A 13,407-nucleotide genomic window follows, 5' to 3' on the forward strand; every position below is an offset into this window, starting at 1 on the left:
ATACTCAGTAAATGCATAACGAGAAAGAACAATAAGCAAATCGTTAAGATTTTACTCCACAACTACATCAGATTCACACACACATACACACATAGAGAGAAATAGCTGCGAAGTTGCTTCGCCATAAGTTCAGTGTTCATTGTTGATGTTCTGAGAGACTTGTTCGCATTGCCCTGTCTCGCCTTGCCTTGCTCATTCAGGCAAGCACACACACCTCAATACACACACTCTTACACACCAACACACACACACACACCTCCATCCAGTTGACTGTGTCCTGTGTGTGCTTTCTTTGCCATAGTTGCGTTCGCCGTGGTTGTGGCTGCGTTGCCCTTTGGCTGCTCCAGGTGTGAAATGCACCTCGCTTCGCGCACTGTGGTTCAATTGAATACACCTAATTTCGAATACTTTACCACAGCCAGTTAATTAAAGCACATAATTAAAAAATTTATTGGAAAAAATGTAGTTTTTAATATAAGAATATAAATTTATTCATTAATTGAAGAAAGATACAATTAAATGTAACAATTTGAATAGTTATGTAAGTGCTAAGAGAAATATCTTTTAATGAGAAGCAACTACTTTGAATAGTTAAATATAAAATATATAAAATACATTCTAATAATTTGAGAGAAACACTTGACCGTAACAAATTTAATAGTAAATAAGTAGTAAGTTCGATATATTTTAATGATTTGCGAGTAGAACTTTATCGACAACATTTTAATAGTTAAATAAGTAGCATATAAAATATAGTTTAATAATTTGAAAGACGCATTTAATGACAAAGTTTTCCATTATAAAATATATTTTAACACACATACATTTTTTATCACATGCCTATACATTTACAGTTAAAGTCTAATATTTATTATTCACATATTAAATCAGATATGTATATAAATTTCATTTTATAAAGCGACAATTTAATGTTTTGGACAAAAGTTGAGCTGGTGTATAATGTAAACCAAGTGCAGTTATGTGAGGCTAAAGTCAAATAACCAAGATTATATAAATCGAAATTTGTTGTAAAGCATAAAACTGAATTTTTTTTTGATGTATATGAATTGAAATACAATATTTGACTTATCAACCGAAGCCGATAAGCGGGATATGGGTGAATTTCGAAAATCTAGAACTAACTAAATCGAAATATGTTGAAAAATATGAAACTGATTGTACTATTGATGTATATGAATTTGAAATAAGTATCTGAATTATCGACCGAGGCCGCTAAGCGAGATATGTATGTGTGAATTTTGTAATTTTTTTGGGTTTGATAGAAAAAAAAACTAAAACTAACTAAATCGAAATATGTTGTAAAATATAAAACTGAATCTATAATTGATGTATATGGATTAAAATAAAATATCTGACCAATCGATCGAGGCAGTTAAGCGAGAAATGGGTGTATTATGTAAGTTTGATGTAGTTAAGTAAACATAGAATTAAGTTTGGTAGAAAAAAACCAAAGCCAAATAAATATGAGAAATAAGGAACTGAAACTTTTATTGATGCATATGCATTTCAATGAAATATCTGACCAATAGACAACTTTTTTAAAGCACTGTGCCACAATATTGCCAGGCAAGGTTGCAATGGCCGCATACTTGCTTTCATAGCAGTTACATACATATGTATGAGTGTGGGTGTGGATGTGAGTAGGAGTATAGGAGAATACTGCAGTGCGAGTGTGTGTGTATGTGTGTGTGCAACAGCCGTGTTGCATGGTGCCCGTAGCTGGCTGAAGCTTATGACTTAATAAATACTTCGCAGTGTGCGCAATGTGGCTGGCAATTTAATAACGAAAGCAAACGGCATGTTGAAACAGGGCAGAGAGGGAACGAGAGAAGTGGATGAGGAGGCGCAGGGAAAGGGGAAGGAGAAGAAAAATGGTAGAACACAGCACAAACAGTGAAGAAGACAACACTTTTGATTTACCCCTTATGGATGCCACATGCCGCATATGCAGCATGCTGCATAGCATCATACTCCACACTCGCTACACACAGTCAGACAGTCAGACAGTCGTCGAGTAGCTGGATCTGGTTATTTGAATACGTATTTGGTATTTTTAGCACTCAACTTGTGATTGAAGTACATTTCACACACGAGTGCTGTGTAATAAAGTGATATAAAACCCATTAGCAGCACATGCTACATGCAACTTCTATCGCAGCTATATAGTAGCTCGTAATGCCCTTCGATGACCTCTAACTAGTTGTTGCAAGCGGTCATTTCTTTTAATGTCTCCATTCGCATGATTTCAAATGAACCAAAATATAGAATAATCATACTTTGATTTAAATAACTATGGTTAATTCAATTTAAATTCAAAAACAATTTATGTGAGTTCATGTGAAATTTAATAGTGTAACATTAACGAATATGATTGGGCAAAAAATCAATAACAATATTACACAATTGACAGATTTTAAAAAAGTGAAAAGTTTACTTTGATATTATTATCGTATTATATATAATATATATGGTATATACATAATATATAATAAATGTAAATTTTAATGTTGACCATGGTTAAAAGAATAATCATACTTTGATTTAAATAACTATAGAAAATTTAATTAACATTAAACTTTAAGCATTATTTCGCTTTAAAAATTTTGTTGTCATTTCAAGGTAAATAAAATCGGTTAAAAAATCAATAAGCAATGTTACACAAATGGCAGATTTTGATGTGAATGCATTTTTATGTCCGCTAAAAATCTGATAAAATTTGGCCACTATGGGAAATTTCGAATGATATAACATATGGCTTTTAGTGTATTTTATAATACCGAATTGTTTTTCTATTATTTAATATGGGTACCGGGTATCACATAGTCTAGCACGATCAACTGTAGTTTTCCTATTTGCTAAAGTTAAATCAAAATTATACTTTGATATTATTATCGTATTAAATATTTTACTGTTTACTCTTAATGAACTGTTGCTTGATTTTTAATAATAATAACAAAAAAAACTCTTAGAGTTCCATAAACAAAGAACAATGAAAAATAATACCAAAAGATAAAAGCATCAGCGGAAAGCGTTGAATGATCCCTAAAAAATAAACTCGGTGTAGTAAGTTAAAAAGACACAAAAAAGAAGAAACAAAAAAAAAACAAAATGTGCCTTAATTATGACATAACAATTCATCGATTATCAGGAAGCCCAAATGCCGCCGCCGTTGTTGTCATTATTGCTGTTGTCTCATCTTTTTTTATATACATATATTTTATATGGGTTTTTTTTCGCTTTTCATTTTTTTGTTGTTGTTAATGTAGCTTGGGTTAGGTGGAGAAAGCTGTCTGTTAAGTATGCCGGGGTGTAAATGGTGCGCGATGCTGCTAAATATTTGTTCTATCAAATTCAATTAAAGTTGACATGGGTTCACAGCTGGCAAGGAACAGACCCAGAAACAGAAACAGACCCAGACCCCGAACCAGACCCAGAGACAGAGACAGACCCAGAGACAGAACCAAGCCAAGGAGCTGAGCTGAGCCGCTGGCTAAGCTGACGTCCCGCTGGAGTGTGAGAGAAGCAGCTGAAGCAGCTAAAGCAGCGAGAGTCTTGTGTTTGTGTGTGCTCCACTCTTAGTTGAAAGCCAAAGCGCTGCAGTCCCAATGACCGCCACGACCTGAGTGAATCCAATTTTTGATTCAATTTCAACGACAAACACACACACACACACATACATACTCAGACAGACAGACAGACAGTGGCGAGCAACGAGGCAAAAAGCAAAGCAAACTCAAAGGAAAGAGACTCGTAAAAGATGCTGCAGCCGACCATTAAGGTTTGCCTGTCTGGCTGGCCAAATGGGCGTGGCATGGCGTCTGAAACGATACGCACACAGCTCAGCAGGCCGTGTGCTCTTCAAGCTCCAACTCTCAACTCCAACTCCGATTCCAATGCTGATGCTGATGCTGAGTCTCGGCCTTTGGCCCCTTTGGGCAGCAACAGGAGCAGACACGGCGTAATAAGACAACCAGGAGTAGAGAAAGGTTCCACGGCTTCTTCTTCTTCTTCTTCATTTTTTTTTTGGGGCAATTGCTGTGCTGTGTTCCCTAAATTAAAACAGGCACTCATACAAACACACACACACACACACAGGGAGAGGGAAGGGAACTAACTGGCTTTGCCTCGAGGTCCGGAAGCGCAAACACAAAATTTACAACTGGCTGGCGATGCTCCGCTTTTTTGCCAAGCTGCTGTTGCTGCTACTGAAGTCCCATTTTGATCTGGCAACAGTTTGGCAGGCAGGGACTTGGTCTCTGCTAACAGAAGCAGATACACACCAGCCCATGTTTCCGGCTCCCCCTTGCCACATCCCCTCGCCGCCCTCTGCAAGTCGCTTTTCAAACTGAATTCCGTTCCGTGGCCGCTGCTCGAGTGTAAATTTGCTCGTTAAATTTGTTGGCACTCTCGACTAATTTGCACTTGCAACGCAACGAAAAAGAGAACGGGGACGGGGACGGGGACGGGGACGAGTCGGGCCGGGATGCGGCCACAGTCTGGAGATTGGGTTCGCTTCAGTTTCGGTTGAAAGTAGTTGGTTGGTTGGGGAAGCTGTGAATTGCCGGTTAAGTTTCTGCATTCTGTTGGTAATTGAAAAGACAACTGGCCAGTAAGAAAATGACCAACAAGCAGCGAATATGAAACTAAAAAGAGAAAAAGAAAAAAAAGCAACGAAATCCACTTGTCAACATCATTTCCTTAACAAGCAGCATACATATATATACATACATATATATATCTCAGATAACAGCGGCTGAGTTGCTTTCTTAAATACTATGAATAAATAACTAAAGTCATCTATCTAAGGAATTGTCAGTTAAACACCACAGTTTAGTGAATTGTTCATCAGACTAAACATTGGTTCAATGCCCTCTTCATAAATATTTACGTTACGCACACACGTTGTTTGTTCAAATTTAAATCGCTTATTCCATAAACGTTCACACACACAAAAGCTATAAATAGGTGCTGTTTGCCATATCGATTATCGATTAATTTGTTGACTAAAATTGCCGGTGTTAGCAAGCTTTCTATTTTATAATTGCTGATTTTAATTAAATTTATGTCTCGTGTTCTCAACGCGCTAAATCGCATGTCATCCACGCGTTTTATTCAATGGGAGTTTTAATTTGAAATCATTTCCAAAAACTGATTGAATAAACAAACGCCCATTTTGGAAATTATGATGCTTGATATTGCACAATTTTCTGCGTTAAAATGATTTTGAATAAATTTTAGAAATGAATTTTGCACTTAACTCGTGACATTCATTAAGCCAATTGAAAACGAAAAAAAGCGCTTAAAGTATATTATTATTATGTGGCTCAATATGCGTATACTTAATATGAAGAAAATAGGGCAAACAATATCTCAGTTTTAGTTGAGTTAAAACAAATTTTGATTACATTTAAGAAATTAAATTAGGAGGTACGCTATTGAAGCTGCAATTGAAAATGTTAATAAAATGGCTTAATAGGCGTATACTTATTATTAAAAAAAAATATGCCTGAGAATATCTCAGTTATAGCAGAGCTGAAATACTTTTAAATAAATTTGAAAAATGAATCCTGTGCTTATAAATTTTAAACTGCAATTGAATATGAAAAAAGTGTATCAAATATTCAATTTGTGGCTCAATGGGCGTATAATTAATATTAAATAAATATGTCTGAAAATATCTCAGTTTTGGCTGAGCAGAAATAATTTATAATAAATTTAGGAAATGAATTGCGCACTTACACTTTTTAAGCTGCAATTGAATATAAAAATAAATTGGCTCAATAGGCGTATACTTATTATTAAAAATATTATGCCAGAGAATACCCACAAATTGTGTGCCAAAGAAAACCTTCAACAGAGTGTCAACAAATACTCGCATATATAAAAATAGCTACAAAGAGAAGACAAAACTGTGTGTGCAACATTTTTGCTCATCAGCAGAGCTTCACGCTTCAAATCATTCATTTTGGCATTCACCGCAATCGTCAACTCTGTGGTTCGGGTGGGGGGATGGGGGAGGTAGAAAGAGAGAGAGAGAGAGAGGGAGAGAGGGAAAGAAGCGCAAAAGTGTGCCGATGAAATGAATAATTGTGGCACATTATGTTGCATTGTTATTCGTCATCGGCAAATCAGTTGCTAAATTAATCGTATTGAATTCATTGGCGGGCCACGAAGCCATCCATCCGGTCGTCTTGGCTCCATTTGCGCAGCTCTCTCTCTCTCTCTCTCCCTCTCCTTCTCCCTCTCTCTTTCCGTCTGATTGATGGCTCTGGATATTTTTGCGATAAATGCCAAATGAAGCATTGTTCCATAGGCAACCACCAACTTCTGTGAGCTTCATCTGGCGGCTAAAGAACGAGGCAGATTGCGATTGCGATTGCGATAGCGAATGAGGAATGAGGAATGAGGACAGCCACAGTTGGGGGCTACAGTTGTGGGAGAATGTTGGTCGCTGGGGAAGCTCAGTGATTACAGCGCCCGGTGGCGCCTATTTGCGGACTAAGTCTACGATCTAGCGGCTGCTGGCTGACGCCTGAGCCATGGTACTCATTACTATGCAGCTCATGAGTCTCGTTAGTGGCAAAGTTATATGAGCATACATCAGCAAGCCGCACAACTTTGCAACATGCGGCGGCGGCGGCGGATAGCTGTGGATGGCAGTCTGGGAGATGCGGATGCGACTTGCAAGCGGAAAGTGTTAAGCACAGCCAAGTAAATGCTGCCAACTTTCGAGATGGCCAAGCCATCCCACTGAGAGAGTAAGAACGAGAGAGCGATAGAGAGAGAGGGAATGAGAGAGAGCGAGTCTGTGTGTTGTTGTCGTTGCTCCAACGTCAACTAAACTGAGCTGAGCTGAAGCAACGCGTGGCGGAAGTGGTGTCGACTTGACTTAGACTTAATTCCTACCTCCCCCCTTCCCACTCCCCTCCTCTACCTCGTTTCCACTGTCAAGCTCTGCTACCAAACTAGCCACAGCATGAGTTCGTTACCCCTCTACGCCACCCCCTCTTGAACGCCACTGAAGCCGTGTCGCAAAGCTTTCCCAATTCGCCGCAAATTGTTAGGGCGAAGTTGTTGCTCACGCACCGCCAACACGCTCGGGTTTGGTTTCGGGTTCGACGGCGTTTGTATGGGGTTTTGTTTTCAACAAATCGACTATGTTTGCAACTCCCCACTTACCTCCTCACCACCCCATCAGTGTCCACTGGCAAGCTTTGAGATTGCTAAGCAAAAGCGCAACTACACAGACAGAAATAGGAAGCTAACGTAATGACAAAACAAATATACCAAATAAACATAAATCTATTCAAATGGCAAGCAAAACAAATAATTGTATTTCGAAAGTATAAATTGCAAATTTATACAAATTTATAATCGATTTGGCCTTCTTCAAATTTATTAAATGCACACAGTAATATATTTACGTTTAAGTTTCTACTTCATCGAATCTAATGGACTCTTCCATTATGTCGTAATTCAAACACACTTATTTAATATGCCAATTAATTAACAAAAATGAGTTACAAATGAAATAATTGCAAGCTTATTGCACTTAGTTAATATTTGAATAAATTTTAAATAAAATTGTTTCAAGCTGCGCTTTTTTTAAGTTCTTACCAAGCAAGAATAAAGAATTTTGTTGCATGCATTGTATATTCTCTTTGAATTAATTACATACTGTATAAGTAAAATAATAAATTAAATAAATAAAATAGATTTCATAAGTTTGAATACTAATGAGAAACTACTTTAATTGTAATTATAAATAAATAAGCTAAACGAATTATTATAAATTGCACGTTAGAATGCATTGAAAGCGAGACATCTTTCCATTTAAGTATTTTATATATTTTTATGTTGTAAATATGATGTCTGCTACCTAAAACTTTGTCTTTTCATTAAACTAGTTCTTATTATCAATTTGGCATCTTTATTTGGCTTTACATTGAGGCAAAATACTAAAGCCAGGTGAGATACGTACAAGAAACCAGATTAAGCTGCCTCATTGATAAAGAAAACTGGCTTTATAATATGTTACACCTACGTATATGGAATATCGTATTGTAAGACATATAAATGTTTTTATGTATATATATTTCAATATTCCACAAAGAAGCTTTACTAAAAATCAAGTAAAATGAAGTAACTATTATTTTTTTTACCCCAAATAGTATGCTACGTTTTTCGCACAGTGTCAAACACTCAGAGCCTGAGCAGCCAAAGTGGCTAGCAACAGCAACAGCGACGGCAACGACAGCAGCAAACAGAGCAGTTGAACGTAGAGTCGAGTCGACAACACGATTAGCTTTAATTAGCTGCAAGTGGACAGGCAGAGGCTAAGGCAAGCACGAACTGGACAAGGACAATGAACACATTGGCCCAAGAAATTCAAGTGAATGCCTCCAAGACAAACACACACACAAAAAAGTGAAACGCAAAGAAAGGAAAGGAAAGGAGACCGTCTGCAATCATTTCGCTGAAATTCAATTATCCCAACTGTAGAGAGTGTGCAGAGAATGTGGCGACTGTGTGTGTGAGTGTGTGTGTGTGTGTGGAGGGCTGGAGCTGATGCTTATGAATTATGTGGCAGCTAATGGGGCACAAATGAAGTCCAAAATGCGAATGGATATCCAAATGACTGATTTGTGGCAATGTGTGGTGTGGCTTGATTTATGGCACTGTCGAAGGTGGCAAAAAATCGTTAAGTGTAGCAAAATGCTGACAGCTGTTTAGTGAGCCACGCCCACCGACATCGCCATTGCCATCGCCACCAAGCCCAAGCCCATGCCCCAAACCAGTTAATTGTTTAACAACAGCAGCAGCAGCAACTGCGGCAGCGGCAACAACGATTGCAGCTGCGGCTTTAGCGGACAGTAAAATGCATCCCTCGGGTGCAGTTGTTGCCGTTGTTGCATCTGTTTCACTATATATGTATGTATGTATTGTGTGTGTGTGTGTTGTTGTTTGTTGCAATCCTTTAGTTGGTTAGAGCGGGATTGGGAGTTGCGAGTCCATCGTGTGCACTCAGCTGACCGTAAGCGCATCGCAGCGCAGCGCAGCACAGCAATAATTAGCAACAACTGCGGAAGGTGGTTTTTGCGGAGATTTCCAGGGGGAGGGGGGTGGTAAGCTGGGAAGCTGGGAAGACTTCAGACTGCAGACTGCAGGCGAAATGTTCTAGTTGCTCGGTTAGAGCTGCGTGACGGGGCATTTTGTGCGCTGAACTTAATTGAAACGAGCGCCAGCTGCAATTATTTTTCATTCTAATTCGAGTTGCTCCTCTGGGTCTGACCGATGGGAAGGCAGAAGAGTGAAGGGAGAAGGAAAGGACGTAGGGCAAGGGCAGTCCGCAACAACAACCAACTGAGCCCAATCCCAAACCCATTTGGCAATTGCCCACGTTTGGTTTCCATTTCAACTCACGCTTCAGCAACCGCACTCGCATTCGCATTCGCGTTCGCTTCTAATTCGTAACCTCGTTCAGGTTCGCTCGCTGTTGTTATATTCAATTTCATTTTAGTTGCAGTCCGAATTGAATTTCAATTGGCATCGAAAATGCCGCAGCAGCAGCACCAGCAGCGGGTGGCGTTTGGTTGTTCCCATTTTTGGCCCAGAGACTCTGCAGTCATTTGGCTTTGGTTACAAATTCAACAATGTGCCACAGTCGCTGGCCTCATGCAATTTTCGCGTTTAATTAGCTGCAACGTCATGCGGCCGCATTGCACATCGCTTCGCATCGCATCGTCGTTGTTTTGGCCATATGCCAAATTCGTGTCTGCAACTGATGCAATATGCAATTTGTGCAGCCATGTTGCAGTCCATCAACACCTTTTTATTTGTCGCCGCTTGCAACCAGCGATGTCCACAATTTCGCTCCCACTGCTGTGTCTGCTGCCACAAAAATTCAATTGCCACACGCCCTGCCACACACACACACACACATACACACACAAACACACTCTGCATCGAGTAGAGAATGTAAGTTCGAGTGTGATTGTGATTGTGAATGCGAATGTGATATGCATTGTCGCGATTGTGAATACGTATACGCCATGGGGCACGCAGCCAGCGCTTTGCCCTCGACAACAACGTGAGTCAAGCGCGCCCCTCGAAGCGCTGCAACAAATACCCTACAAGAGCGACTCTATGTAAATTTCTAATTGAATTTCTCTTCCTCTTTACCCTGGCCACACTCCCCAAGCCTGACATCGACACTGCAGTGCACTGGGCACCTGGCCGGCGGCTCTTTTGGTGCCAACGTTGGCGACATCAACGCCTCATTCGACTGTTGGCGAGTGCAAGTGCGAGTACTGCGAACTATGACCTTTTTTAGTCGCAGACTGCCACTTACATGGGTCAACACTAGGCGTATACTTGATCAGCATTGCTTAGCCCCACGTTGACCGAGTTGTATTGTAATTCCTTTAAAACATACAATTAAAGTTGTTGCATGTAATCATTAAAAAGTATAAAAATAACAAGTAAGGAAGCTACAGTCGAGTGTGTTCCACTGTGAGATACCAGCTACCAATTTTTAACTAAAATAAATCAGTGCGGTATTAGTTTTAAAAAAATACTACAAAATACTTAAAATATACCAAAGACTATATTTGGTATATTCATAAAGTACTACATTCAAAAAATACCAGAGAGTCCAATATATAGTGCGGTATTCAAAACAAATAACAAAATATACCAAGTTAAAATACCGCAAAAATACTAAAAATGTACCGCGACTATGTTTGATTTTTATTTTTAAATATACCAGATTGTCAACCAAAGATGAAGAAAATACCTATTCTTTTAAAAAAAAAACACTAGGCGTATACTTGATCAGCATTGCTTAGACCCATGTTGACCGAGTTGTATTGTAATTCCTTCAAAACATACAATTAAAAGTTGTTGCAAGTAATCATTAAAAAGTATAAAAATAACAAGTAAGGAAGCTACAGTCGAGTGTGCTCCACTGTGAGATACCCGCTACCCTTTTTTAACTAAAATAAAACAGTGCGGTATTAGTTTTAAAAAATACTACAAAATACTTAAAATATACCAAAGACTATATTTGGTATATTCATAAAGTACCACATTCAAAAAATACCAAAGAGTACAAAATATAGTGCGGTATTCAAAACAAATAACAAAATATACCAAGTTAAAATACCGCCAAAATACTAAAAATGTACCGTGACTATGTTTGATTTTTGTTTCTAAATATACCAGATTGTCAACCAAAGATGAAGAAAAAACCAGTTCTTTAAAAAAAAAACACTAGGCGTATACTTAATCAACATTGCTTTGCCCGTTGGCAGAATTCTATTCCAATTCGGTGATATAATTAAATCAGTTTTAAAAACATATATTAAAATGCGTGGAAAATATTATAAATATTTACGAGCTATTATTTTTTACATACTATACCTCGAGTAGTATTAGATTATAAGCATGTAATAATTATAATTCATGAAATGCGATTGAACGAAAACAATAAAATATAAATATAACAAATAAGAAATAAGGTAATTCAAATCTGGAAAGCAATGTTCAAGTCACAATATATCTATTTATTTAAAGTGAACAATAGGCGTATACTTGATCAACATTGCTTCGCCTGTTAACCGAATTGTAAAGCGAATAAATCGCAGCGGCACCGGCGCGAATAAATCGCAGCGGCAGCGGCGAATACCAAAATATACAATAGTCTGCACAATATACCAGATTGTCGGCCAAAGCTACTAATGCCCCTAGTAAGTAGGCGTTTTTGCCCATACAAAATTATTTCTTTAATAACTTTGAGAATTTTTTTCTGATCACAACCAAATTTTCAGGAATCACAACTACTATAGTAATTATTGTATATACCAAAATTGGCAGCTCTAGTTAATCTTCTCTTTTTCTTCGATTTTATTGATTTGCGGGGCGGAAGTGGGCGTGGCAAACATTTTAAACAAACTTGTTCTGCGTGCAATCATAACAAATGCTGTCGAAAAAATTATAGATCTATCTCTTATAGTCTCTGAGATCCAGTGTTTCATAAGGACAGACGGACAGACATGGCTTGATCGTCTTGGCTGTTGATGCTGATCAAGAATATATATACTTTATAGGGTCGCAGAAGCTTTCTTCTACCTGTTACACACATTTCCTGCCGGCATTTCCTATAGGTAGCGGGTATAAAAACGCTGCATGCGGGGTTGTGGAAAAAAACCTCAAATTCGCCGTGAAAACGAATTCGCTCCGCTTTGGTGTGCATACGTTCATAAGACGCAAATAGTTTTGCATGTAGATTTATTGATAAATATTTACTAGTCATTATTCTTCACATAATTGCATAGTTTAATATTCGTAGTATTTTAATATGAAATAATGAAATGTTATAAAATTCGCATGCACAAAAGCAAGTATGTAACTAGAAATATTGCTTTGTAAAATACTTGAAATTGTGGTAAACAATAAGTGTTGAACATTTTTGGGATAGTAAATTGTATGCACAAAATATTTATGCATTTAAAATTCATACAGAAAAGTGTGCTTTAACTTGGCAGGATTTGAACCGGTTTTGAAAGAAAAATGAGATTACAAAAATCAAACAGAAAATTTGTTGTATTTTAACAAGAAATGAAATTTGTAGCATTGGAACTCATTCACAAATAGAGCCATAATAGAGCCACTGAATTTAAGGGAGCCCTCACCTTAAAAAAATGTGAGTATAAATTTGCTTTGAAGGCATATTATTAATAATTCATAGTTGGTTTATAAATTTGTTACTTTAATAAAGTTGTTGGTTTATATATTATCTACTTACTTGATGACAACATTATCAACTACTGACTGCTTGCACACTTTAAAACCATCGATTCTAAAACTGTATAGAGCTATTAAAGCTTTCATATGCTTTCGAAACTGTAATAGTAACTGTAAGTGCAATTGCAATTTACGATTTCTACGCAATGCTGAGAATATGTGGCAGCAAAAAAAGAAAAAGAAAAATGGGTTATAGACACTCAAGCGAGACTTGCAGATTAGTCGGCGCCTTAAAACTTGAAAGTGCAATCAGAGTAAAAGAAGCGGCCATTAAATGTTTATGGATGAATATGTTTGCCCATTTTCGAAGAGAAAGAGAGAGAGAAAGAGGGCAGAGAGCGACAGGTAGCAAAAGCAACCTGCACGGTGGTTATGCAGCATGTGGAAAGTCGTCTCCTCAAGGAAATTGCAATACGTTGGCAGTCTGCAAAATGTAGAAGAGAAGCGGAGAGGTGAAGAGAATTGGGTCTAGACCCATCAACTGCTAACCACAAGATGCTGTTGGTCGCTTGAGGCAGCATTTTGGGGCAGGGTCAGTGTGGAGAAGAAACAGCCACAGCAACAGCAGCAACAGCAGCAGCA

Source organism: Drosophila albomicans, chromosome X (genome assembly GCF_009650485.2).
Source record: "Drosophila albomicans strain 15112-1751.03 chromosome X, ASM965048v2, whole genome shotgun sequence".
NCBI lineage: Eukaryota > Metazoa > Arthropoda > Insecta > Diptera > Drosophilidae > Drosophila > Drosophila albomicans.